This window comes from Mirounga leonina, unplaced genomic scaffold, assembly GCF_011800145.1.
Source record: "Mirounga leonina isolate KUSES-001 unplaced genomic scaffold, KU_Mleo_1.0 Mir_115, whole genome shotgun sequence".
NCBI classification, from domain to species: domain Eukaryota; kingdom Metazoa; phylum Chordata; class Mammalia; order Carnivora; family Phocidae; genus Mirounga; species Mirounga leonina.
The window spans coordinates 39758932-39784648 of record NW_023270268.1 but is presented as its reverse complement, the minus strand read 5'-3'; positions in this window follow the sequence as shown (position 1 = coordinate 39784648).

Below are 25717 nucleotides of genomic sequence, written 5' to 3'. Positions count from 1 at the left end.
ATTACTGTGAGCTTATCTCCCAGAGTCTGAAAAACTACAGTCATACAATTACTTTTCTCAACCTGAAAAATTGAGGACCAGATCCTGGACCAAAGTGATCCTACACAATTACTGATGGGAGACTCCAGCTGAACCAGCTCACTTGTTTCTCCTTTATTGGCATAATGAGCTTCTGAAAGAGGTTTTGTTTAAAACATAGCCCTTCATTTGAAACTCAGAAAAAAGAGAAGTAGGGATTCTGAAGAAAACTCCAGCTGAAAAGATAGTCTCTCAATCTGGATAGGAGTGACTGTAAACCGCAAACAAATATGTTTATAGGAAATTAATGTTCTCTCAAATCCCATTCCAGACCAGCTCCTGTCTTTGGAGGTGAGGTGATTGACAAAATTGAATAAAAAAGATAGCTTTGGATGCAAATTCAAGAGCCCAGGAGTAACTGATATAGCAATAGATCAGATCCTGGGGAAACCATCTAAGAAGAGGTGAGAAATCCTAGAAGCACTGTTCAACTCCAGAAAAGGCTTGGAGAAGAGATACTGTCATATGGCTGAGCAACAGGGCTGTCCAATCACTAGCAGATGGCATATGCACAGAAACCTAGTCAGAGGACACATTCTCCATCACTTTACCAAATTAAATGGTTACCTAAGCCTTTTGATGGCATACAAACTTATATTTTAGTCTTGTTTTATTTCCCACTCCTTTAAGCTAAGACATCAAATTCTATTTTAAATCATACTTGCTCTTTGGAACAAAGTTTCTACTATGGCTAAGACTTTGTGTCTGGGGCTAGCAGGTTAATTGACAGCTATTTACATCATCCTAATAGCCAATAAAGATGAGACTGGAAGAGAAGGTACTCTCAGCAGGGGTTCTTACTTGACCATTTAAGAAGATGGACATGGAATTTAAATGTATTGCTACCAAGGAACAGGTACTTAAAGGCAGCTGCAGCATCCATTAATAATACGTAGAATACAGGGCACCTGGGTGGCTCAGTTGGTTAAGCCACTGCCTTCCGCTCAGGTCATGATCCTGGAGTCCCGGGATCGAGTCCCACATCGGACTCCCTGCTCAGCAGGGAGTCTGCTTCTCCCTCTGACCCTCCCCCTTCTCATGCTCTCTCTCTCTCATTCTCTCTCAAATAAATAAATAAAATCTTTATAAAAAAATAATACGTAGAATACAGGCAAGTCTTGGCTATCTTCAGAGAATCTCAGCAGGGGTTATTTGAGGAAGCCATTAGATCGGTAAAACAAATCCAAGTAGAATCTGGCCAGAGAAAATTTCAGGCAAGTGGGAAATGGTTGTCATTAAATAAGGAAATCTACTATAGTTAATTATTAGGGTAAATTGGTCGGGGGCTCAAGTTACAGAACTCCAGTATCCTAACGGACTGGCAGTATCTATCTACATAGGATCTCAAAATTAAAGAAGTGGGATTCTAGGTAGATCCAAGCCTCAGGCTCACAGGTTGTTTACAAAATCCAGCCATGTCATTTGAATTTTTCCTACTTATGGTCAGAGTAACCAAACAAAAAATGGCCACATCTGTCCATATATCTGCTGTCCTGTAACTGATTACATCATATTTATTTGTTTACGACATTAACGGGCTCTCAACCCCTGCTTCTTTACCCAATATGTAGTTTCTCTTGTCCAGAAGAGTTCTTGGATATGAAAACTCAGAGTTGATTTCCTGCTTATTTTAGCTTCTCAGTTGACCATATTGGCAACCTGTTCTCTATGTGTGTTTTCTGACTCATACTCTAGATCCACTAGTTTTGCCCCGTTATCCAGTCTCAGGCCCCAACACATTGCTACTGCTCCTTAGGAGAATCTTACTCCATTTGCTGTCCTAGAGTACAAACAATCAGGATTTACCTTTACTCAGCTTCTCAGCTGAGAATATCATTAATGTATAATGTAATATATAGTGAATAAGACAGAGACCAGGTTGTTAGGCTTGGAATACAAGAGTAAATATAAATGAGTTAGTTACTGTAAATATATGATCAAATTTTGAGGACTCATAATCTGCATCTGCTTAACTTGAGGCTTCTTAATCCCTTGTATTGTCCGTCCTCCTCTGTATGTATTTCTGGAAGGCTCTGGAAGAGTGACTTTTAGGTACTCCATTCCCATGGTTTTCACACTCAGGCATCAGGAACTGAAGTTCCTCCTATAAATAGTCTACTGAGCAGTTCTCTGCCAGGAACCATCTCAGCTGGGCTGGGCATGGTGGGCATATCCACATAGCATACCATCCCACCATTAGGGATGATCACCTGTTTTGCTTGATAGTCCTACTTTTTATGGTGAGCATTGTAGCTATTCCACATCAGCTTCCAAGTATTCAAGTTAAGCATTTTGGAGGCAAAAGATTCAAGTATAGTTTATTGAAAAACTAAGATAATGAATCTTTCCCCATTGGGTGACAGTGTTTTTAACAGATCCCAAAGCAAGAGTTTCTGTGTTGCAAGACATAGCATAGCAGCAGTTTTTGTTGTTGTTGTTTGTTTTGTTTTGTTTTTCATTTGTCCTCACAACTTTTTCCTTTCCTAGGACTTAAAGGGCTGGCCTGAGGACAAATTCAGTTTATAGACACTCTACTGTGTCCAGATTACATGATCCCTTCAGGACGATAAGAATTAGTCACAAGAAGTCAATGTGCTGATTCCATCCCATAGAATGTGCTCAACCAGGCGGACTCACACTTTGACTACATATGTTCCATCTCTGGACTGGTGACTTGAAAAAGCAGGTGCCCAATTCTTGGAACTCGGTTTACCTTGAGTTAACAAAGGAAGACTGACTTGTTGGTAGGCTGCTGATTAGGGAATAAGCAGAATTTCTTAAATACACCACACTACAGAGGTTCTCAGGCCTAGCTACATATAAAAATCAGAGTTTTACAATTAACGATGAGGCTCAGGGAGTTTACACAACTTGTGCAAAGTCAAATAGCAAGTAAATAATGGTCTGAGATGGGATTTAAAATGAGATTTCTTCAAGTTTAAAGTTCATGCTCTTTCTACAGTGCTACATTGCTTCCCTGTAAGATATATGTATACACACACACACATATATGCCATATATACCATTATTCCATGGTATAATGGACAGGGCTTGGAATATATATATATATTCCTACTAAGGAGTTAATTTAGATCCAAAGAATAATATAGAAGCAACCTTAAACTTGAGTTGTCAGAATTTTTCTCCATACTGTGCACTGCATCATTTGAAATGTTTCCTGAGGGACATAATATCTAAATATCATCAGGGCATGTGAATGTCAAAAATTATGTATTTATGAATGCAAATTATAAAAATACAACATTGACCATGAAAATATAGACATGATTTTGATGATCTATCATGAAAATGGCTTTTAAACTGATGGAAAGTTGCTTAGAATATAAAATTGCATACATAATACAGTTTGATCTTGTACTGCTGATTAAGTTAATTCCTTCTGTTGGGCTGAGAGAAAATGTAAGCAGACGGACAGCTTTGTGACACAGAGCACATCATAAGAGTTTAACTGAATTTTTCACCTGATTTGAGCTGCATAAATTACTAGATCACTCAGTTTTCCCTTTGAAACTCTCCCATTAGGGATTCCACAAACTCCCAATTAACCCTAACAAGAGAGCCAAGCTACTAAAATGCATGTCTGGAATATGTTCCCTGTTTTGTTACTTTAGTGCTTGGGGCCCCAACTGCTACTCTGATCCTGTTCTTCCCTCTTCCTTAGTAACAAAACCCAGGTATCACTCTAGGTAACAATTTTCATAGCTAAATAACTACATTTCCTGGTCTCCCCTGCAGCTGGAGATGACTAATAAGAAATAAGTGGAAGTTGGTGGGTAGGTTTGAGAGAAAGCTCTTTTAGAAAGAGTCAGAGCTATCAGGTACCCCTTCCTTTATTCCTGCTGGTTCTCTGAAATGCAGATATGATGACTAGAGCTCCATCAGTTATTTTGGATCAGGAGGTGATCCTAAAGATGGAGGACCCATGCAAAGAATGGTAAAATGGAAAGAGAGAGAAAAAAAAAAAAACAAAAACAAAAAACTAGGCACTTTATTGAATCAACCACGTAGCAGTCAAAATAGCTCTGCACCAAACATTTCTAGTCTTCCAGTACAAGAGAGAGACAAAAAGAGAAAGAGACAGAGGGAGAAAAAGAAAGAGTGAGACAGCAAGAACAGTGAGCAAGAGAGAAACTTTTGTAATATTGAAGCCAGTGTTATTTCTGGTCTTTGTTACTTGCAGCTAAATGCAATTCTCAGCTGATACATTGTCCATTCCAACTAGGGTCAAATGATGTGCAATGGAAAAAAGGTCATCTAAGCAGTGGCTATAATGATATATCTAGGATATTGACTTGCTCATTTTTAAGGCCTCATCTTTTTTCTATTCTATCACAATTCTTCATTATTTGAAAGTTATGTTATCTTTCCCAAATAAAACTACATCACTTAAATACAGAATATTGACTTTGAGGGGATATTAGCAGTCAGCATGGTATAATGGAAAGGGCTTGGGATTTAGAATCCATGAGTTCTGAATTCAAATTGCAAATCTAACATTTATCAGCTGTATGTCTCCTGTACCAGTTACTTGGTTTTCTTGGGGATAAAATGGGAATTGTAAGCCACCTCAAGGGACAGTTGGTTAACATAATGCTATCAAGTATCATAATACTCAATAATGGCAGATAATTTTATTATTTAAGTTCTATAACAAATCCTTTCCAAAGCTTAGGAATAAATGGCTATGGTCTCTATGAAGTTCTCTAACATTATTATTAATCTGACTGAACCATTATTTTTACCAATCCTGAGCACTCTTGCCATTATGTTTTATGTGTGCTTGGTTTTTCCTACAGATTCTAAATTCTTTATATCTCAAATCACAACCAGAGGCCCTTCTAAACAGTGACTAGTCAAGAAATATTTGAGGCTCCTGTTCTCACAAATAGCGGAAAACATATGGAGGAGAGCAGGGGTTGGTTGTAGCAAGCAGGATTCAGTTATTTCTTTACCATTGAAGTTATATGTATTTTAAGCCATGAATTAGCAACATAAGCAGTAATAAAAGCCATTTTGACAACTTCTATCATGTGAATAGGCCTTAATTATTGTAGTTACATGTTATGCCTTATTCTCATTCTAATACAATTTATCTATACCTTCTGCATTAATTTGTAGGACAACTTTGTAGCTGTACAGAGACTGCTTCTATGCATACTCTGGTAGCCACTGAATCATTCTATCACCAGTATCATAGGTTCTTTCATGGATATTTTAAGATGGCTTTTGGTATCATATTAGAAAATAGACAAATCCAATTTTATATTGGTTGTGGGTGTCAGATTAAATTCAAAGCTGAATAGTTAGCTACTAAACCAACTAAAAACTTTTTCTGACTTTCTTATTCAATAGTATGTGAAAATAACCTGTAAGCCATTTCTAGTTAGTGTCATTATAATTTTAGCATGACTTCAGCATTTGGAATCATAATTATGTAATTAATTTTAAATATCTATTAGTACATACTAATCATCAATGAGGTATTTTTAAATAGCATTCAAATCAATCTATCTTTGAGCAGCTTATTCTAGAAAAGTTATTGATGGTAGGTAGTATCATTAAATTCTGATTATAAAACAAGTATCAAATACAGATTATTATATGTAGGTAACAGCAGACAAACATAACCAAGCAATTGTAAAACTAAATACTAGTGTAAAATGCCCCTTATTAAGATATAGTTCCAAAGTACATTAGCCAAGTGGCATATTCATGTTACACTTCACATTTAACATGTCCTCTTACTGAATATTATCACGTTACACAATTAGGAAAAAAAAATGTCTACATAGGAAATAAATTTAGATACTTTATGAATGAATCAGTGATAATATTTAATACTAAGAACGCTATGCATACTCATATGTGTAAAATTCACCTTACTTAGTTGAACAAATATACATTAAAATTATTCTTTGTTCAGGGATTAAATCAGGACTTGAAGATTTTTTAAAAAATATTTTTAATTTAAATTCAAATAGCCAACTGATAGTACATCATTAGTTTCAGGCATGGTGTTCAATATATTATCAGCTGCATATAACACCCAGTGCTCATCACATCACATGCCCTCCTTAATGCCCATCACCCTTTTACCCCATCTCCCCACCCACCTCCAGCAACCATCAGTTTGTTTCCTATAGTTAAGAGTCTCTCATGGTTTTTCTCCTCTGGTGACTTCCCATTCTGTTTTCCCTCCCTTCCCCCTTGGTCCTCTGCCCTGTTTCTTATATTCCACATATAAGTGAAACCATATGATAATTGTCTTTCTCTGATTGACTTATTTCTCTCAGCATAATATCGCCATTTCCATCCAAGTATTCAGCCTTTCTGATGGCTGAGTAATATCCCATTGTATACATATATACCACATCTCCTTTATCCCTTCATCTGTCAATGGACATCTTGGCTCTTTCCAGGTCTTAGGGATTTTAATATTACTTATATATATTCCTTACCTCCAGAATGCTCACAGTCTAAAGAGGAATAATTATAATGTGATGTAGTAAATTCAGTTACACACACACATGCACATACATATGTATACAAAAACACACAGCACTGTTTGCGAACTGATAAAGGGCACTTACCCAGCTGCCAACTCTTGGGAAGGCTTTCTAGAGGATATAATATTTTAAAAATCAAATTTAGACTGACTTCCAACATCTCACGAATTTACTTTTTGTGCACTGTTGGCTCTTCAATTTGATATAATACTCTCCATCGAGGACAAGCAGAAGTTTTCAAGGGAAGAGGAGCAATGTGAGTGCAGGCATCATTCCTCTCCCCCTACCAGTTTCATTCCAAGTCACCATCAATAAAAACTAAGGAAAGGACTGACAGGAAACACAATTAAGAAATATCTGAGGGGCTCCTGGGTGGCTCCGTCAGTTAAGCGTCGGCCTTCAGCTCAAGTCACGATCTCAGGGTCCTGGGATCGAGCCCCACATCGGGCTCCCTGCTCAGCAAAGAACCTGCTTCCCCCCTCTCCCTCTGCTGTTTCTCCTGCTTGTGCCCTCTCTCTCTCTCTCTGTCAAATAAATGAAATCTTAAAAAAAAGAAATATCTGAATTAAGGATAAAAACCAAAAAAGATGGCACACATATACTACAAAAATTGAAGAATTTGTTCTAGGTGAATGTATATGGGACTAAGTAATTTTCAGACTCTAACCAAAGCAGTTTATCTGGAAGTTGCTGCTACATAAGATAATTATGTAAGAGGTACTGGCAAAAGCAACAATAACTCTCAAGACATTTTGAGAGCAAGCCAAAAATGAGAGTGACTTATGGGAGAGAAAGATGTCCACTACATTTGGAACTTTTTTTTTTTTTGGTAATCAAGGAAACAATTATGAATCCACTGGCAACTGTGGCCAACTCCAAGTAGATTTATTGAAAAAAATATACATTTTTCATGAATTGATAAATTCTGTACACCATAAATAATTTTGTTTTCTTATTTTTTAAGACTTTATTTTTTGAGAGCAGTTTAAAGTTCACAACAAAATTGAGGGGAAGGTACAGAGATTTCCTATTTGCCCCCGCCCCCATATATACTTAACCTTTCCTCATTATCAACATCTCCCTTTAGAAATGGTACATTTGTTATAATTGATGAACTTATATTGACATAATCATCCAAAGTCCATAGTTTACATTAAGGTTCACTCTTGGCATTGCACTTTCTATGGGTTTAGATAGATGTATAATGACACGTATCCATCATTATAGTATCCTCCAGAGTATTTTCCAGGCCCTAAAAATCCTCTGTGTTTTGCCTATTCATCCCTTGATACCCACTCCCAACTCCTGCCCTAAACTATTGGCAACCACTGATTTTTTTTTTTAATCTATATCCATAGCTGTGCCTTCTCTAGACAGTATGTAGCCTTTTCAGATTGGTTTCTTTCAGTTAGTAATAAGCGTTTAAGATTTTTCCATGTTTTTTCATGGCTTGACAACTCATTTCTCTTTAGCACTGGATAATACTCCATTGTCTAGACTTACCAGTTCATTTATTTATTTATCCACTGAAAAATATCTTTAATGCTTCCAAGTTTTGACAGTTATGAACAAAGCTGCTCTAAATATCCATGTGCACATTTTTGTGTAGAAATAAGTTTTCAATTCCTTTGGGTAAACACAAAGGACCACAATTGCTATATCATATGGTAAGAGTATGTTTTGTTTTGTATGAAATGATCAAACTGTCTTCCAAAATGGCTGTACAATTTTGTATTCCAACCAGCAATGAATGAGAGTTCCTGAAGCTCCACAATGTCCCCAGCATTTAGTGTTATGAGTGTTCTGAATTTTAGCCATAGGTATGTAGTGGTATCTCGTTATTATTTTAATTTGTGTTTCCCTGATGTCATATGAGATAGGGCACCTTCTCGTATGCTTATTTGCCATCTGTGTATCTTCTTTGGTGAGGTGTCTATTAAAGACTTTGGCCTATTTTTTAATTGAGTTGTTTGCTCTCTGACTCTTGAACTGTGTAAATTCTCTGAATATTTTAGATAATAGTCCTTTAACAATTGTATCTTTTGCAAATGTATTTTCCTAGTCTGTTGCTTGTCTTCTCGCACATTGTCTTTCACAGAGCAGAAGTTTTCTTTTTATTTTAATGAAGTTCAGATTATCAATTAATTCTTTCATGGATTGTATCATGGGTATTATATCTAATTGGACATCACCATACCCAAGGTCATCCAAGTTTTCTCCTATGTTACCTTCTAGGAGTTTTTTACTTTTGGATTTATTACTATAATTTATTTTGAGTTAATTTTGTGAAGGGTGTAAAGTCTGTCTAGCTTCATTTCTTTGCATGTGGATGTCCACTTGTTCCAGCGCCATTTGTTGAAAAGATTATCTTTCTTCATTGTATTGTCTTTACTACATTGTCAAAGATCAGCTGACTGTATTTACAAAGACATATTTCTGGGCTCTCTATTATGTTTCATTGATCTATTTGTCTTCTTTTGTTAATACCACACTGTCTTGATTACTGTTGTTTTATAAGAAATAATGAAGTTGGGTACTGTCAGCCCCCCAACTTAGTTCTTCAAAGTTGGCTGTTTGGGTGTCTTTGCCCCTCCATATAAATTTTATAATTTTTGTCAATGTCCACAATATAATTTATTGGTTATCTTTATTGAAATTGCATTGACTCTATTATTCAAGTTGGGAAGAACTGACATCTTAACAATATTGAATCTTCCTATCCATGACCAAGAAATATCTCTCCATTTAGTTATTTGATTTCATTCAGTTTTGTAGTTTTCCCCATATAGATCTTATACACATTTTGTTAGATTTATATCTAAGTATTTCATTTTGGGGGAGCTAATGTCAATAATACTTGTGACTTTAATTTCAAATTAGAACTTGTTGATTGTTGGTTTATAGAAAAGTGATGAATTTTTGTATAGTAACATTGTATCCTACAACTTGCTGCTTAACTACTTATCAGTTATGGGAGTTTGTCAATTCTTTCAGATTTTCTACATTTTCTATAGCTGATCATGTCTGTGAACAAAGACAGTTTTACATCTTCTTTCTCAATCTGTATACATTTTATTCCCTTTGTCTTATTGCATTAGTTAGTACTTCCAGTATGATGTTGAAAAGGAGTTGTGAGAGGGGATATCCTTGCTTTGTACCTAATTTAATGGGAAAGCTTCAACTTTCTCATCATTAACTATGTTAGTGGTGGATTTTTGTAGTTATTCTATATCAAGTTGCAGAAGTCCCTCCTATTCTTAGTTTACTGAGTTTCTATCATAATTAGTTGCTGAATTTTGTCAGTGCTTTTTCTACATCTATTGATAAGATCACATAATTTTTCTTTTTTAGCTTATTGATGTGATGGATTACATTAATCGGTTTCAAAATGTTGATCCAATCTTGCCTACATGGAATAAATCCTACTTGGTCATAATATATAATTCTTTTTATACATTGTTGGCTTCATTTGCTTATATTTTGTTGGGTATTTTTGTATCTATGTTCATGAGAGATATTGGTCTTTTTCTTGTAGTGCTTTGGTTTTGGTAATAAGGTAATACTGGTCTCTTAAACTAAGTTAAGATGTACTTCCATTATTTCTATTTGGGAAAGATATTGTAGAGAATTAGTATAATTTCTTCCTTAAATGTTTGATAGAATTCACCAGTGAACCCAACTGGGATTGGTGTTTTCTGTTTTAGAAAGTTATTATTTATTGATTCAATTTCCTTAATAGATATAGGCTTATCCAGATTTCTAGTTCTTCTTGTGTGAGTTTTGGGAAGTTGTGTTTTTTAAGGACTTGGTCCATCCCACTTAAGATTTATGGGCATAGAGTTGCTCATTGTATTCCCTGATTGCCCTTTAATGTCTTCTTCTCTCTTATGGATCCAAGAAGAGTTGTTGATTTTTCAATTTGTTCAACTTTTAATTTGTTGTTAGGCTATGTAGTGACTTCTAAGGTCCTTAAATGTGGAACCAGGAACCAGAAGTCCTACTATTCCTTTTTTTAATTTAAATAGACATTTTTAGCATTTTTATTTTATTTTTGTAGGGTTTTTGTCTAATTGTTATGTAAAATAACACAATTGTATATATCTTTTTAAACGTTTTCAAGAAGAATTTATCCTTTCTTCCAAATTTCTGGTTTTGAAGATTCATTTATATTTATTCTTGGAGACATCTGCTTTTCTGGAAAAAATATTTTGACTTCATTCAGCTTTCTAAAATGTCAAAATTTCTACTAATTATATCTGTTCTGAAAATTTGTATTCAGACAATATAATTTTTGTCAGAAATAAAAGATTTAAAATGAATTAAATATCAGCAAATAAATGCAACAGACAGAATTAAATGAAACTGAATGAGAATTTTAAGGCCTGGAAAAATGAGTAAAAATATTATAATGCATATAAAATATATGATTGTATCTTAATGTACATTAACAAAATTTCTTCAGAAGATAAAAATTAAAACACCAATGGCACAAAAGAATTGAAAAATACTTTTTTTCTATACGCTGATTTTTTTAATTTATATTCTCTTTCAACTACTTTGATCCAAACAAGGATGTTTTAAAACAAATGATGCATTCCCAAAACAGCTTCAGCGACAAGAAGTCTATGGAATTGTGGCTTTTCTCATACTCAAGATTTCCCTGAAATAAAAGGCTTCTTGTTTGAAATCATAAGCTAACACTGATGGGTCTCAGGGAGATGTCAACAAAGGAAAAATGATAAGATATGATGGTTTATGTATTTATGACCATCTTTTGTTTTAAATCAATGCTTATATTCTCTACTATACGTAGTCTTAGCTGCTGGAAAGCACGAATCATGCTTGCTTTTGTATACATAGGAATCTAACATAGTGTTTGATGTGAGGTAGCGATTTAATAGATATTTCCAAATGAATGGACATTACACATTTGATGGCAGCTTTCTTTTTATTTATGTATGAATATATTTATGTAAGAGTATAAGTATCTCATTCAATTCATATCTGCTTTCTGCAGTATAATGTTGCTTTTGGTTTTGGGAGAAGGGAGAGATAGACAGTGAAAGGAAATTATCTCAGCAGGATGTCTCCCTCCTGTTGATAAAAAGATTAAGTAAGGTTTAAAGGAGCTTTATACAACATAGGTTAATGGTATCCCCTGTTCTTTTGTTTTACACAATAGAGGACATTCCAAAAGAGCCAGCATGTGTATGAATGCATATATCCTCCAGATAATTCCATATTGTTTGTGGAGTTACAACCAAGAGAGAAATGCAAGCCATCAAAATAATCAAAAGATTTCAGCCCATGGGGCACCTGGATGGCTCAGTTGGTTAAGCTCCTGCCTTCGACTCAGGTCATGATCCCAGGGTCCTGGTATTGAGTCCCATATCATGTTCCCTGCTCAGCGGAGAGTCTGCTTCTCCATCTCCCTCTCCCCGCCCCTGTGCTCGTGCTCTCATTCTTTCTCTCTTCTTCTCCCTCTCTCTCACTCTCTCTCAAATAAATAATTAAAAATCTTAAAAAAAAAAAAAGATTTCAGCCCAGGCATGGGGCTTTTTATTAGGTAGTAAGGACTGAATGGGGAAAACTGCATATAAGTGAAGTAGACACATTTTTCTGAGCATAAATATTATGTAAAACTCAACATTTGATATATTACTTTGAATTGAATATGTTCATCTTGGCCCAATAGAGAAATAGAGGCAAAGTTTAATGTTTCAGGTATCTCCCTAAAATTCATCCAAGTCAGGTAACCATTTAGGAAAATCATGCATAAAAAATCCCTTCTGCTAGTCTTCTCTTTCATTCATTATAATCAGAAATTAGAGTTTTGGGAAATGACTAGACAAATGTACAATTTCTTCAATGACTGAATCTAAACTCAGGGTAAGAAAATCAACTTTTCTCTTATAGAATCTAACTGCAGATATAATCATGCATTGATACAGAGGAGGCATTAGTGCTTAATGCTTGAATGTGGCTTACTAAAGGGTTTGAACAAGCATACATTTATGATTAGATTATTATGGAAGAGACTGCTTTCATAGAATAAATTTGAGTTTATTATCTATTAGCAAGGAGTTTATCCCAGCATAGTCCACATCAGCACTCCAAAGTCCCATGGGCACTCTGACTTCAACATGGCTGGTGCTAAATTCATTTTTACTTTATATTTTTCCATACTTTCTCTATTCTTATTTACATTATCTATATCTAAGAGAATGGCAACACCAATCACATAGTCTCCCAAGCCAGGAATATGAGAGAGACTTTTTATCATGCCTTTCTCTCAACCTGCACATGAAATCTTTCAAAGTGATTAGATCTTTCTCCATCCTTCATATCTCTCAAATGTTTCCCTGTCTCTCAAGTCCTTTTGACAACACCTATGTTTCAATAGTCATCATTTTTTTCTTAATTTTTTAATAGCCTAACTGATTTTCCTAATTTCAGTCATAGTCCTTTCTCACTGATTTTTCCCCTGTACATGAAGAGATCTTTTTTAAAAAATGCAAGGAACAAACCACTTTCCTGTTTAAAACAATTCATTAACCTCTATGGCTTTCAGAATAAAACCAAACTCTTCCCCATAACAGTGTGGTTCTCATGTATCTTTCCTTAGATCACTAGTTTTTCATCTTCCTTAAGTTCACAACTTCAGCTTCTCATCCCTTGAACTGAAACACAGCTGTTTCTCTTTCTAGATTAGACTTCTCCTATCTGAAAATTTGCTCAACTCACCATTCCTGAAGGACTCTACTAAATCATTTCCACCGGATCACTTGCTCTAACTACATTCCTTCAAAATTTCCAACTTTACTATATTGGTACCTAAGGTCTATTTTTTTTTAACTTATGTACCTATTCATATTGTTTTCCAATAATCTGCATGAAGCCTGCCTGGTACATTCATTTATTGAGTAAATGAAGCAGAATACCTTTCCACTCTGAAGAAAACTAGGATACATCTCCTCTTAAGCTACATACAAATATTCTAATGATTCAAATGTAATATAAGTAAAAGACACTATCTGTAGCTACTTTATTCTCCCTTAAAGTTTCACCTCATGGGACCATAAAAATCTTTAACATATTTAATATATTTTAGATAAATGAATTATTCCTGGTGCAGAATCAATATATGTGTCCAGAGTAAATCTGATTGGGAAAAAATGAAATTTGTATGAATAAAGTTATTTTCTATTGTTTTTACAAATACCAACTCTCTTTTTATATTTTCATTTCCATATTAGATACATGGATAACATGACCAGAATTTATATAAAGTGTTTTAATTCTCAGCAAATCTAAAATTTTATAACATTTGCTAGGTACTCACATATGAAAATTAAAAATTTCTTAAAGATTTATTTATTTATTTTTGAGAAAGAGCTGGGGGGAGAGGGAGAGGAAGAGAGAGAATCTCAAACAAACCCCCTTGAGTGCAGAGCCCAATGCAGGGCTCAATCCCATGACCCCAAGATCATGATCTTACCCAAAATCAAGAGTCAGAGGCTTAACCAACTGAGCTACCCAGGTGTCCCTGAAAATTAAAATTCTTAACAAAATAGCAATAAATACATATATATTGATAATTACATTAAATGTAAATGGACTAAATATGCCAATCAAAAAGTACAGGGTGCTGAATGAATAAAAAAAACTATATGTTATCTAAAAGTGACTCATTTCATATCTAAAGACACACACAGACTGAAAGTAAAGGGATGGAAAAAGATATTCCATGCGAATAGAAATGAAAGGAATGATGGGGTAGCAATACTTAATACCAGACAAAACAGACTTTAGAACAAATACTGTAGCAAGAAACAAAGAAGGGTATGACATAATGATAAAAGGATCAATCCAACAGGAGATATAAAACTTATAAATACTTATTCATGAAACATAGGAGCACCAAATATATAAGCTAAATATTAAACAGACACAAAGGGAAAAATTGACAGTAATACAATGATAATAGGGGACTTTAACAACACATTGGTGTCAATGGATAGATTATCCAGACAGGTAATTAATAAGAAAACATTGGCTTAAAAAGACACATTAGACTAGATATAGTTATGTACAGATTACATATCAGACCAGACTTAATAAATACATACAGAATATCCCATCCAAAACCAATGGAATTCAGATTCTTCTCAAGAGAACATGGAACATTCTCCAGGACAGATCATATGTTTGGCCACCAAACAAGTGCCAATAAATTTAAGATGACTGAAATCATATCAAGCATCTTTTCTGATCAGATCAGTATATGACACTAGAAATTGAGAAGAAAACTGGAAAAAACATAAACACATAGAAACTAAATAGCATGCTACCAAACAACCAATGGGTCAATGAAGAAATCAAAGAGGAATTCAAAAAATAACTTAAATCAAATGAAAATAAAAACACAATGTTCCAAAATCTTTGGGACACAGCAAAAGCAGCCCTAAGAAAGAAGTTTATAGTGATATAGGCCCATTTGGAGAAACAGGAAAAATCTCAAATAAACAATCTGACCCTATACCTAAAGGAGCTAGAAAAAAAAAGATCAAAGTCCAGAGTTAGTAGAAGGAAGAAAATAATAAAGAGCACAGTGGAAATAAATTAAATAGAGACTTAAAACATAGAAAATATCAATGAGACTAAAGCTGGTTCTTTGAAAAGATATACAAAAGATAAACCTTAGGCAGACTTGTCAAGAAAAAAAAAGAGAAAGGGCCTAAATAAATAAAATAAAAAATGAGAGAGGGACACCTAGGTGGCTCAGTCGTTAAGCATCTGCCTTCGGCTCAGGTCATGATCCCAGGGTCCTGGAATCAAGCCTCACATCTCCCTGCTCTGCGGGAGACCTGCTTCTCCCTCTCCCACTCCCCCTGCTTGTCTTCCCTCTCTCGCTGTGTCTCTCTCTGTCAAATAAATAAATAAAATCTTTTTAAAAAATGCTCTGGTTTTAAAAAAAATCAAAAATGATAGAGAAGTTACAACTGATAACACAAAAATACAAAGGATTGTAAGAGACTACTATGAACAATTATATACCAACAAAGTGGATAAATCTAAAAACAAAACAAAAGGATAAATTTCTAGAAACATACAATCTTCTGAGACAGAATCAGAAAGAAATAGAAAATATAAACAGATTGATTATTAGCAATGAAACTGAATCAATAACCAAAATACTTGGTCAGTATTCGGGACCAGATGGCTTCACAGATGAATTCTACCAGACATTTAAAGAAGAGTTAATTCCCATTCTTTTCAAACTATTCCAAAAAATTGAAAAGGAAGGAATGCTTTTGAACTCAGTCTATGAGGCTAACATTACTCTGATACCAAAAAAATAAAATTATAGGAAAATATACCTGATAAACTTAGATGCAAAGATCCTCACCCATATATTAATAAATAATACATTAAAAGGATCAGATATCATAATAAAGTAGGATTTATACCAGGGGTGAAAGCAGGGTTCAATATCTGCAAATCAATCAAAGTGATAAACCACATTAACAAAATAAAGGATAAAAATCATATGATCATCTTCATAGATGCAGAAAAAATAAAACTCAACATCCATTTGATAAAAATTCCTACCAAAGTGAGTATAGAAGGAATGTAGCTCACCATAATAAAGGCCATATATGACAAACCCACAGCTAATACAATACTCAATGGTGAAAAGCTGGAAGGTTTTCCTCTAAGATCCGAAACAAGAAAAGGATGTCTATTTTTGCCACTTTTATTCACATGGTATTGGAAATCCTAGCCACAGCAATTGTGTAAGAAAGGGAAATAAAAGGTATACAGATTGTAAAGGAAGAAAAGTAAAAATTTCCTTTGGTAAAGTATTTAATATTTTCTAAGCTGTCTAATAGATATTCATGTACACTATGACTTTAATCCTTGCAGTGGGAAATAAAGGAAATGACACTGTTTTGATCTGTACTGTACATGAGGTATATTACATATATCTTATTTAGTCATGAATGTTTAGGAAATTGTAGTTCCCACATTTAATATTAAGTAATAAGATGATCTCGTTCCATTCACTCCCTAGAAGGAAGCATTACTGATATCAGATTAATGAAGTGAAATCCCAGTAACAAACAAAAAGTAATTTTTTTTAAAGATTTTATTTATTTATTTGAGAGAGAGAGAATGAGAGAGAGCACATGAGAGGGGGGAGGGTCAGAGGGAGAAGCAGACTCCCTGCAGAGCAGGGAGCCCATTGCGGGACGCAATCCAGGGACTCCAGGATCATGACCTGAGCCGAAGGCAGTCGCTTAACCAACTGAGCCACCCAGGCACCCCAAACAAAAAGTAATTTAACAAATAGCACCAAGATTGTGAAGTATTAAATTACAGATATTCATTGAGAATAGTCATTAAAAATTAAAATGTTTTTATATATTCAAGCATCTGTGTAAAATGCTATCACATAAAGGTTTATCCCATATGGTGCCAACTCTGCTTATGTTTGTCATTCTGCCAAAACAGCTGACCAGGTAACATCAGTATTGCTATCTTGGTCAAAGGCTAGGTCAAAAGCTTACTGAAGGTGTTTCTATCTATTCCTTATCATCTCTTTCTTCACTTTCTTATCCTTTTTATTTACAACCTTCTACTGAAATAATTGTTACTTTTCAAGTTATTCTTTTCTTGTAATTCTTAACAGACTATTTCATTTTTAGTCAACAGTGGTCTGTAGAAAGTTTTCTTGCTGCATGCAGTTGAACCAGATACCTTTTCTTATCTCAGTAATAAGATAGTCACACCTACATCCTGTACTATAACTGGAACCCAAAAGAGTGTCATTTTCTCTTATTCAGAGGGACAAAAACTGAAAGTTGAAATTGTCCTTGCTATTCCATAACAACTGTGTAACAGAGCAAGCTCTGTAAAATTCTGATATGTTTTACATGAGGTTTCTATAAAAAATACTTCAAAGATCAAACAGATTGTCAAGTGTATGAATTTTATGTAAAATGAATACAAGAGTACCATGTAAAGACATTTGGTAATGGTTTAGCAAAATAGCCAAAGTCAATGTTTTTGTTTTTTTTTTTTTCATTAATCTATTTTAGAGAGAGAGAGAGAGAGAAAGATCAAGAGCATGGTAGGGAAGGGCAAAGGGAGAGGGAGAGAGAGTCTTAAGCAGCCCATGCGTGGCTCAATCTCATGACCCTGAGATCAGGGACTGAGCTGAAACCAAGAGTAGGATGCTTAACTGACTGCACCACCCAGGTGCCCCACCAAAGTCAATGTTTAATTGTTATTTCTTTTTGGTCATCTATTGCCATAAAATAAGAAAACTGAGAAACTGATAAAATATGAAACTAACTTTAAGATAAGTTTATAAGACTTTCATATTGAATAACTTTCCAAAATGACAACTTAAAATATTTGACTTACAAGAAAATAAAATAGGACTTCTACAAATATTTCATTTCTGAAAACATATTTCTTTTAGTGGTTGTGTTTCTTAGCACCAGTTACATAAATTATAATAAATAATTTCTTTGATTTTTGCTAAAATGCTCAAGCTTCTTGGGGTGATTTGTTGTGATAACTGACAATACATAATTGTGAAATTCTCTATTATAATCAGAAATAAATGTGAAAATAATATTGTCAAAAATTAAATTAAATTAATACCCATTATAGCACAAAATCTGTTAGCCACAATTCCAAAATTATATCTTTTAAAACAGATGTGTTTATAAATTGTGGTGAACTTATTTGGCGTCAAACCTGATTTGAACCATTGTGAGGTTCTATATCGTCTTCAGTTATCTCACTTTGTGAAATACTCTTTTTCCTTCTTTGCTGTTGAGATAATATAAGTTTAATTAAGGTGTCATACTTCAGATTCTGTTGGCAGTGATACGTAACATATGGTTTATAAAGCATCTTAAAGTTCCAAAATCCAAAACTTTTGATATCAGAAGCTCACATGGCCCCAAAGGTTTGAAAAATGGCTCAGAGAACTCTGTCATGATTCTAAATCTACAATGTTTCTTTTTCCTTTTTTTAAGATTTTATTTATTTATTTGAGAGAGAGAGAGAAGGAGGGAGGGAAAGCACAGAGGGAGAGTGAAGAGGGAGAAGGCGACTCCCTGCTGAGCAAAGAGCCTGACATCGGGCTGGATCCCAGGACCCTGAGATCATGACCTGAGCTGAAGGCAGACACTTAACTGACTGAGCCACCCAGGTGCCCCTGTTTCTTTTTCCTTTCACTTTGCTTTGTAATCAAATTATTTAAGTATGTTATAATACAGATCTGTACAGTATTTACATAAACTGGCAAAACCATATTCTCCTTTGCTGTCATCAGCTTATTCAGTAGTGTGAAAAATGAGATTTTTTTTTCTTTTTTTTTCAAAGAAGCTGTTGAAAAACAAATGATTAGGATTAAAGTTGACGAGAATATATTAATATGTTAAATTTCAAATATTATTTTGGAAACAATTATATCTAACCTGAAGAAAAACAAGTTCCTTACCTTTCAAAAAAGATCCCTTTTCTTCTAGCTCAGTAATAATCTCAAAACAAAAACAAAAGACCAAGCAGATAACAGGTGAATAAACATAGGTCACAATAATACCACTTGGAAAAGCTAGCATCTGGCTCTTTTCCTATATATCCTAGGTCACACACCCATACCCCAGGTTATAGAGACAGGGAGAAGATACAGGAAGCTAGACTGGGCATGGAATTAAGCAGTTTTGTGAGACTGGGGCAGAAACCATGTGGCTCTCTCACTAGCTGGAGGGAGATCCTAGTTGGAAACTTGAATAGAGTAGACATAGGAAACGAACAAAGAAAAGAGTGGTTAAATGTAAATATATGCATAGAATTTCTGAGTCTTGCAGAGCAATTGCTATAGTTGTTGAGTCTAAGTAGGTCAAGGTAGTAATTAAATCATATCATTTCATGCCTACTGCCTCCTATATTGTACTAACTTGTCAAAGTGTTGGTCATAGAAAGCAAGAGAAAAGTTGGAAGTTCTCTCTCTTGGTCGACTAAGTTGGCTCAGCATCAGAGCAAAACAAGCAATATTTTTCAACTCTAACCCACAGCAAGGAATCATTTAATGAATCACCAAGAGCCATGACCTACTGCTTGACCAACACCAATCTAGGTAATTTCCCAATATCTCTGGTTTCTTCTAATGGTCACCATTTTGCCAAATCACTACCTTGAAACTCTGCAGTCCTCTTGAGTTTCTAATAGTCCATTGACATTTGTGTCCAATCATTCTGGTTGTATTGATTTCTGCCATTACAATGCAATGTAAGAAACTCACTATGGTTAAGGTTCTATGGGAGATAATGGAGAAAATGTGGGAAAATATTAAAATATTTTTCCAATGGCAAGAGTGCAATAATATATTATAATGGAATTGTAAGTGTTCTAGGACAAACTTATCCTTATAATTGAATCCTACCATGAGAAATGAGTGGGGCTACTAACAGACTATTTTCTAGGGAAGAGAAAAAAAAAATTCTTTATTCCTAGTTATGCAGTAAAGAATTTGGCCTAGCCCCAAGAAAGCCTGACCATTAGCATTGGTTTCTGGGAAGTTATCTATGTTATGCCTGCCAGGAGTGTCTTTGTTTAGGTCAGAGGCCAATCACACAGGATCACAGGGTAGAGCTGGCCATGTTTGATAGTCTTACCTTGAGGCGGGTCATGCAGAAATATCAACCATGTAATTTGGAGTGAAGGCTTTTAGTAACGCTATATCAGTTCTCTGAAAGCTGAGATCAATCACATCTATGTAAAGGAGCTCAATAAAAACTCTAGACACCAAAACTTGGGTGTGCTTCCCTGATTAGGAATATTCTGTGTGCATTGATGCTGAAAGAGTAATGTACCCTGACTCTATGGGAAAAGACAGGAGAAGCTTTGCATTTGGAACCCTCCCAGACTCTTCTCCATTCATTTCTTTCTTTGGTTGATTTTGGTTGTATTTTTTCCTGTAATAAAGCATAACCATGTATATACAGCTTTCAATGAGTTCTATGGATTCTCCTAGTGAATTATTGAACCTAAACGTGGTTTGGGGAATCCCCAAACTTCCAGTTTGTGTCAGAAGTGAAGGCAGTCTTGGGAACTATGTCCTAAACCCTTGAATATTGGCCAATTCCAGGACAACTTCTTTAAAAGCCCAGCTGATAGAATTCTGCAGATGTCAATTTTTTCTCCTTGTTTATGAAAGGTACTTTTAGGAGTTTGATTAACAACAACAAAACAACCAAAAAACCCTTCATTTTCAGAGAGCAATATACGAATAGAGATTTGTAAAATTTCAAATTGACTAAATGTACCTAAACTCAAAAGTGTGTCTATTTAAAAAAAAATAGTATACCTGCTCAATTATTTTTAGAGCCTTTCACATCAATTATTACCGAAAATATTAAAAGTATTAAAATGCTGTTAAAAGACCTGGGAATAAATAAGAAGCAAAGCCAAGGAAAGAGGAGAAATATTTAAAAATTGCCAGTAACACACCAAAGACTATTTGTTGATTTACATACATTTTTCCCATAATTCACTCCTTATAATTGCTTATAAGGAATTATTACTACCTTATTTGTACATTTGACAAATTCAGGATCTAAAAGCTTGAATAGCATACCAATTTCATATAGGCTAAGTGGTGGAATCAGGAAGTTAAATGTTTACCTAATTTGAAAGACCAAGTCCTTTCCACTTTACTAATCTGCCTCCATTAGGTAACTTATATAAAACATCAGGGTACAGGAATTTTGAAGTTACAAGTACCATGGCTCTTCCATGTGACATTGATAAAACATTCCAAAATCTATCTGCTTCAGGTTCCTTCTTCTGTGGAAACAGAGCAAATAGTGTAAATGCAAAAATAAAATAACCCAAGGAATTCATAAAACAATGCTGAATAGCTACACAAATAAGCCAAAAGCCAAAAATGCATTACCTCTTCTCAAAAGGTCATAACTTACTTTATCAGATCTATTTTAATAAGTTCCAAGATCTAAGATTTCTACTTTTGGCTTTAATTTTAGAGCATGAGTAAAGGCAGCTGCATCAGCAGCAGGGTGAATAAGAGTTACTGAGCTAAAAGGCATTCAACATAAAAAATGTCCTCTTATTCTCATAGAGAGGGTTGACATCTAAACACCAGAGAGAAATAATGCCTGGACTACTTCTTCATTGTAATCCTTTCCCTATAAAACCCTATCCCCAACCCAAGTCTTAATCCATTTTAGAGTAACTGAGCTGGGATAAGACCTGTACTTGCAAACTGAAGATTATAGACAAAACCCTTGCTTTCTTCCTTTTTGCAGGCAAGCTGACTTAGAAGGGAGAAAAGGATTGATTAATGTATCTGAAAATGTGTCTTTTACTAAGCTCCTATCTCACATTCCATAGCCACTCTTCTCTGTGGTATGTTAAAATAACAATCATAGTTCTTGATATCTGTAATTGGCATGTAGATCTCTTTTTCAAAGAAAAATTTCCACTCTGCTCCTGATCTATCCCAAGAATGCAAAGCATCATATAAAAACATTTCAGCCCCCAAACTAAATTACACTTATGTAAAGGCCAGAGTCAGCCAAAGATGCAAATATAGACCATCAAAAGCACTTCTGATACAATGATTTGTTGATGCCTGTAAGTCACAAAAATCAGACCAGATTCTTACTCCAAGCTTCAAAATCCCTCCAGTGAAGAAACTGTTTCATTATCTTTATTTGAGGACTAGTTTAGGCTTTGCAAACTTTATACAGCAAATAATTCAGAAGAAGGGAGGCTCCCAGAGAGGCCCCCAAAACTGAAAAAACTACGAGATTACAGAATTTAAGAACTGGGAACAACCTGAAACAATACTCCATCCAATTCATCTTACAATTGCAGATACTGAGTCCCAGAGAGTTTAAATGATTTTTATAGTAGTATGGAGCAAATTAGTAGAATGAAGACCAAAGGTTTCTTCACTTTGCATTCAGAGTTCTAAGGATTTTTCTTATTTAACAATTATACTGAAAACAGTTCATTAACTGATTCCATATGCAATGGCAGGATTCCTGGGAACTCAATTGCTGAGGTGTAGCATGAAGTAGAATTGCTATTTTCTTTCTAATGTTTCTAGATTGAAAAAAGAAAGACTTCTTTTACTACATAAGAACATTCTAAAGTACCATTGAGAAGAGAAAACTTTCTCTGATAGGTCCCAACAAGGGAAAAGAAATATGTGATAAAGTGTTAACGTTCGACTGGGGAGACTGACAGTATGATAGGCAGTTCCTGAATAGAGATGATTTATGAACAGCCCATGTGCATGAGCAATAATTGGTATCATTACTGCTAATATTGCTATTCACAGAACCGAAGACCCTGTCCTCAGAGTCCCTGTTGAAGAAAGCCCCATCCCAACCATTTTAGAACCTGTATAACCGAAGCCCGAGTTCTCTACCATTAACACCAGTAGACACCGAAAAGCATTTGGCAAAATCCCAACATCTATTCTTGATAAAAATTATCAGCAAATAAGAAACAGAAATTATCTCAACCTGATAATGGGCATCTATGAGAAACCTATGAGAAGTTTTATAGTTAATGTTCTGGTAACATTAGAAACAAGACAAGGATGTCTGTTCTTACCACTATTATTCAACACTGTATTGGAGCTTGTAGACATTATAATCAGTCAAGAAAAGGAAATACAAGAAATCCAGTTTAGAAAAGAAGAAGTATTTATTTAAAGATGACAAGATTATCTATATAGAAAATCCAATGGAAATTACATTTAAAAAAATCTAAACATAATGCATTTACTAAGGCTGCAGAATACAATTTCAATATACAAAAATCTGTCTTATTTTTTAAAGACTTATTTATTTATTTGAGGGGCAGAGAAGGAGGGAGAAAGGCAAGCAGACTCCCTGCTGAGCACACAGCCTGATTTTGGGGGGGGCGCCTCTATCCCACCACCCTGAGATCATCACTTGAGCTGAAACCAAGAGTTGGATGCTTAACTGACTGAGCCACCCAGGTGCCCCCAATGTTATTTCTATATATTAGAATCAAATGAACAGAAACTGAATGAGGACACCACTTAAAATATCATCACAAATATGACATAATTAGGGATATATCTAGCAAAAGATGTACAAGACCTGTATACTTAGTCCATAATGATAAAAAGTAATTAGATTATTTCTCAAAGTTTTGTCTCCTCCATTACAGGGTTTCCCTTTCAAGGTACTTAGACTTTTCATGACTCCTTTGGTTTCCTCCTCTGTGAACTGAGGATAAAACCTCATTTTATAACTGAGCATTAGGGCTATAATGCTGACTCAATGAGTTAAGACCAGAATGCTCTTAAAATAATATCTAGCACATAGAAGTATTCCAACTATTATTATTATTTAAATTTGAGAAGTTTGAATTAAAGGGAGATAAGAGTTAATGATCAATCTTTCATAAGAAACATACATGCTCTTCAGACCACTATCATTTTTTTTAATTTTTTATTTATTTATTTTAGAGAGAGAGTGAGAGAGAGAGAGCACAAGAGGGGGGAACGGGAGAGGGAGAAGCAGACTCCCTGCTGAGCAGGGAGCCCGATGCGGGACTCGATCCCGGGACTCCAGGATCATGACCTGAGCCGAAAGCAGTCGCTTAACCAACTGAGCCACCCAGGCGCCCCAGGCCACTATCATTTTGTCTCAACCTCCATCACTCCTTTTCACAAATGTGGAAAGGAAAATACAATTAATACCTTACTAAATTCCTTTTACTTGACCTATCTGTGACATTTGTCTTATTGATCATTCCCTTCTGAAAACCATCCTTCACTGTTTCTCATTACACCACAATGTTCTAGTCTAACTTCCCTTCCATTCATTTTTAGTCTCTTTTTGGGGTTTTAATTCCTTTAATTAGCTTTCTGTATGATATTTCCCAAGGTTCTATCTACTTCCCTCCCTTCTCCACCTCTCCTTTCCCTTCCTCTCCTCTTTTCATACTTTATTTGTCTACTATGGACTGTTTGACTCATGTATTAAATTTCTGTTTAAAAACTTCTCTTTTGTTGGGTGATGGGTATTAAGGAGGGCACTTGTGATGAGCACTGAGTGTTATATGTAAGTGATAAATCACTAAATTCTTCTCCAGGAACTGATATTGCACTGTTTGTCAACAAGCTGGAATTTAAATAAAAACTTGAAACAAAAAATAACTAAAAAATAATAATAATAACTCTCTTTTGTGCTGCAGACGCATATAGTCATCATTTTGTTGGATATCTCTACCTGAAATCTTGCTTCATTTCTCACTCTATTTCTCACCTATTTGACTCAACAATAAAACCTTCTAACAAAATTACCTACTTTCCCTTTTGTTGATGCTTAAGACTCAATGATAAGCCTTGATAGAGGAGCTAGTGCTTGAGTCTACTCTGAAAAATTTATCAATCAGTTTGATGGAAAGACAGAAATGAGAAATAGTTAAATTAATAAGATGGAGTAAGAAAAGTTACAGACATGTAAACTACAGTTTGAAATCTTCAGGAAAATGCATGCAGATTGCTATGACTATATGTAGGAAGTAATGAAGTAAAGAGAGATAGAAGTTTGTTGAAAATAGTTCAATGAACAATTGTATACAACACTCAGCTACACAGAAAATGTATTATAATGTAAAGTTAAAAAAGAAGGTAAAAAATAAGAATCAAGCTATAAAAATATGAGTTGTTATACATTTAAGACATTATAATGTCAAATATAATGTCAAATATTTAAAACAATTGTGTGGAGGAGCACCTGGGTGGCTCAGTCAGTTGAACATCTGACTCTTAAATTTCAGCTCAGGTCTTGATCTCAGGGTCTTGAGATCAAGCCCTGAGCCAGGCTCCCTGCTGATTATGAAGACTGCTTAAGATTCTATTTCTCCTGCTCCCTCTGCCCCTCTGCCCGATTGCTCTCTTTCTCTCTCTCTCCCTAAATGATAAAATAGTAGAATAGAATAGAATAGAATAGAAGAATAGAATAGAAAGAATAGAATAGAATAGAATAGAATAGAATAGAATAGAATAGAATAGAATAGAA